Source organism: Gavialis gangeticus, unplaced genomic scaffold (genome assembly GCF_001723915.1).
Source record: "Gavialis gangeticus isolate Ggan-Ray unplaced genomic scaffold, GavGan_comp1, whole genome shotgun sequence".
Taxonomy (NCBI): domain Eukaryota; kingdom Metazoa; phylum Chordata; order Crocodylia; family Gavialidae; genus Gavialis; species Gavialis gangeticus.
The window spans coordinates 166,959,436-166,963,823 of NW_017729032.1; the positions used below are offsets into that span (position 1 = coordinate 166,959,436).

The 4,388-nt window shown below is 36.0% G+C and overlaps 1 protein-coding gene across 5 annotated transcripts in view; it reads right to left on the minus strand.

The window, feature by feature from the left end:
• The window catches only part of NLGN4X (neuroligin 4, X-linked), a 395,302-nt gene that overhangs the window by 309,232 nt on the left and 81,682 nt on the right, over positions 1 to 4,388 (minus strand). For 4 of the 5 annotated variants that reach the window (XM_019525188.1, XM_019525189.1, XM_019525187.1 and 1 more), the window contains one exon: positions 3,356 to 3,439. The exons of the other annotated variant lie outside the window; for it this stretch is intronic. The gene's annotated coding sequence lies outside the window, so the exon portion shown is untranslated. The remainder of the gene's footprint in view (positions 1 to 3,355; positions 3,440 to 4,388) is intronic. 5 annotated transcript variants of the gene reach the window in all.

The window sequence follows — 4,388 nt, forward strand, 5'->3', positions numbered from 1 at the left end:
CCTCCCCTCTGCACCGCTGGAGAGGCAGGTAAGACATGGATGTACATAACAAAGGGGTTTACTTTGCCCTAAACTATAGCAGTGTTTTTAAAAACCCGCCACTTAAATTTAGGGCCCCTGTTTCATCTACACACGCCCATACAGTCTAGCACATTTCCTTCCTCAGTTGTAGTTCAAGTTCTTTTCAATGCGAGAATTATGTTAATTTTCCATAGTAAAAAAAAAAAAAAAAGAGTGAAAGCTAAAAGCTGGCATTGCACAAGGGGTGCCTTAAGTCTAAAAAGTTTCAGAACTACTGCTCTACAACCTTTTTTGCCTGCTTTATTTTAGTCAGTTAACAATCATGAATCTGAACTATAGCTACTTGGGGGAAAGCTGGGACAAATTTAAAGATGGTTTTGGATTTATTCCTTTCATCTGAATTACCTAGATTTACATGTTTCAGATCATTAATACAGGTGAAGAGATTTTTCAAAGGCACGAATGACAATTAGATACCCAACCTCCACTGGCTTTCATTGCAAGTTAGCCAAATGGCAAAGAGCACCTTTAGACTTCACTTTTCAGGGAGCAAGGGTATGCATATAAATTACTATTAGGGAAAGACAGGAAGGGATTACAGTCTGCCATCTGTTCCTCAGCAACTGGCCATATGTGCATGGTCTTACACTCTGGTATATGAAAGCTACTGCAAGGTGGTTTACCCCCTCTGGAAAAAGACTTAGGTATAACTTTGCTTTTCCATGCCTGATATAATTTGTTCCCTTTCAGATACCAAGCTATACACCTCACTTTTTCTGTATTCATATTTATGACAAAGTCAAATACTGGGAAAATGTTACAACAATGGTCCCTGGCAAACCTACCTCATGTTATTATACAATGGTTTAAAGATGTTTTGAGAAGTACCTTACTACCTATATGCTTAATTCTTTCTTGAAGTACAACTTCAGGTAGTTTCAAACCAAGACTAAGTAAAATTACTATAAATACTGGGTCCCAAGGGATTTTGCCTTTTTTACTCCAATTTTGGAGCCATTATGTCAATCATTTAGAATTTCCAATGTCTTGGAAATTGCTTGCATTTTTTTTTTTAAACTCTCAAGGAATAAGAACTTACACTACATAGTATGGCTAAAGTAACAATAAGAGATCAGCTTTGATTAGAATAAGCATGGATACAAAATTATTGGATAGGCTCATTTTCAAATAAAGCTTTTTTTATTCGAGATCTAAAATGCAACAAATTGAAATAAACATGGTTCAGTGATGCAAAGTCAAAGGAGTTTTCAAAGCTGTTATTTTCTTCATCTGTTTTTTGTACTTCACATAATGGTACCCTTGGATCTCATAACTAAACTGTCATAATATGAGTTATTGCTTATTCACAACTTTATCATCATGCCAGAGATATTACTATTCCTTCTCCTTGAATTTAGGGCACAGTGATAATAGTAAATTGAAACTTTATTGTACTGCAGCTAATGTAATGATTACAGCAAAAGGCACATCTAGCTACATTTCACAAAGCATACAATGTGAGGAGTAAGACCTCTACTTCAAAGAAACAGTACTCTGGTCATTTGTTAATGTCCTCCCCATTAAATGAGGAACCAAGCATATCCTTAAAACAAAATAAATAAATACATAAATAAAAGAGAGACCATAAGTCTGAAAGTATTTTGTAAAGTTCCAGTTTCTTTATTTTTTTTTTTTTAAATAGTCCATCATATAGATGATAGGAAAATAGGGCTACAAAGGACCTAATGAGGTTATCTAGTTCAGCCCCCTGCTCAAGGCAGGTTAATCCCCGACTAAACTATCCCAGTCTAGTGTTTGTGTAACCTGCTCTTCAACATTTCCTGGGAAGGGGATTCCACATCTTCTGTAAGTAGCCCGTCATAATGCTTAACCACTGTCACAATCAGAAAATTCCCCCTAATCTCCAACCTAAATTTCCTCTTCTTCAGTTTGAGGCCATTGCTCCCAGTCCTGTCCACTACAGCCACAGACAAAAGGCTATCTCCATCATTTGAAGACTGTTATTAAATCACCACTCAGTCATCTCTTCTCTAGACTAAACAATACTATTTATTTCAGCCTTTCCTCATAAGTCTCGTTTCCCAGGTCTCAATTTTTGTCACTCTCCACTACATTCTTTACAACATGTGCACATCTTTCTGGAAATGTAGGCCCCAAAACTAAACATGCTACTCCAGGTGAGGCCTCATCAGTGCCAAATAGGGCCGAAGTCCTTCCTTGCAGCACTGTTGCCTAGCCATTCATTTCCCCATCTGTATCTGTGCATATCATTCTGTCAAGTGAAGGACTTTTCACTTATCCTTGTTAAATATTATCTTATCGATTTTGGACTATTTCTGCCTAGCCATACACAGAGCTTGTCATCTTATCATAGAAGGAAATCAGATTGGTCAGGGCATGACTTCCTCTTGGTGAATTGATCATGGCTGTTCCTGATCAACTTGTTTTCCTCTTGGTGCTTCAAAACTAAATTCCTTGAGAACCTGATAAATCATCTTTCTAGGTATCAAGCTCAAAATGACTTGTCAGTAATTCCTGAGACCTTCCTTCTAGCCTGTTTTGAAGATGGGTATTATATTTGCCCTTGAGCCAAAAGCATGGGAAGCAACTTTCTTCCTGTCACCTAGGAGAAGAATCCAGGCTTCCTGAGTTCCAGCATAGTCCTCTAATCAACAGGCACTTGAACACTTTATAACAAACACTTATGAAATGCATACGCTAACAATAAAAGTGAAGTGTAGACAATTTGTCCACCAAGTTATTAATAAAAAGAAAAACAGGTCTTGGTCTCGGAGCAGGAAAATAACATTGAAAGATCTGGGGGGGAGAGAAATAAGCTACTGATCAAACACAGCTTCTAAATATTTGGGTGCCTCAGTATGGATTTTGGAGCCTACTGTTGACATGAAAATTTCAAAATTATGGCCAAAGCCTTTATGATACTGCATAGGCCTGAAATCTCAAAGGTTATGTGCTTACAGAGTTGGAATAACTATGATTCCATATATATTATCAGTAGAATATCTGGTTACAAATAGTCCCCCCCACACCCCTGAGTCAAAGAATAATGCTAAATCTATGCTCATAGTGTATAAACAATACAAGCAGAACAATGAGTAAATTACTGCATTCTGTGGCTTACTGTGCATCTGCACCGCAAATGAAGTAAGCATCTCCATGACCTAAGAATGTATGCTCTTAACATCAAAACATGAGTAACAAGGATTCATTGTGCATGTTAATATATATTTAAATGTAATAACTGAATTACCACAAAGTATTTTTACCACCACAAACTACTTTTATCACTTACCACTGAGTTTCATTTTTGAGAAACCTTCAGAATCCCTCTGTGGGAGGCAGCATGATGTCATTTTACTTGAAGCACAATTCTTTCCTGTTAGGAAGACATATATTGTGCCTTTCAGTAACACAAATGATACTCTTATTTCGAAATACATGTTGTGCTACTTTTTAAACCTTCTATTTTCCATAAGAAAGCATACAGCAAGAGGTACCAGTTACTACTCACTAATATTAATCTCCTTTTCATTATGCAGAAATACAAGTCACAGATTGTGAAGAAAGGATATCTGATATGTCACTGCTAAGTTTGGATTAAAAAAAAACAAAACAAAACAAAAACAAAAAATCTTATTAATCAGACACACTGAACAAGGCAAACTTAAGGTTACCAGCATACAACTAATTGCATTATAACAAGTTTCAACAGTAGTTCATTACAGATATGTCTCTACCATAAGAATAGATTTTTCAAGTAATTTTAACTTATTCACAAGAAAGAATAATAATCTGCAAAGAAATCTCCATGCCACCTTTCTAAAAGTAGGTACTTTGTAATTACTGAAAGCAAATACATACCACAGACATCATTTTAGAGCCAGAGAAATGCATGTAAAGTATTATTTATATTTAAAAATAATCATCTCACCTGCCATTTCTCACACTGCTAGGAAGTCTTTGACACTTGTCAAAATCCTATAATATTTTGAGGTGTTAGTGGAATGTCATATAAGTTTCCTATATTAGTAAAATAAGAACCTTGTTTTACTAACATGACATTTGTAATCTCTATGTATAGGTAGTGTCAAGCTGTATTTAGCCTTATCACGTTATTTCTGTGGTATTTAATATAAACATAATTGAGATATTTTTATCTTTTAGCCAAGCTGTTTAGTAGGCTAGGGATTAATTTAAGTTATTGACATTTGAAAGAAGTAACTACAGTAAAAGCCCTGTTTTCTGGCATGAGTGGGGAATGTGGGGGTGCCAGTAATCTAAAAATGCCGGTTAGCTGAGGCACCAGGGTTTCCAAATGGATGCAG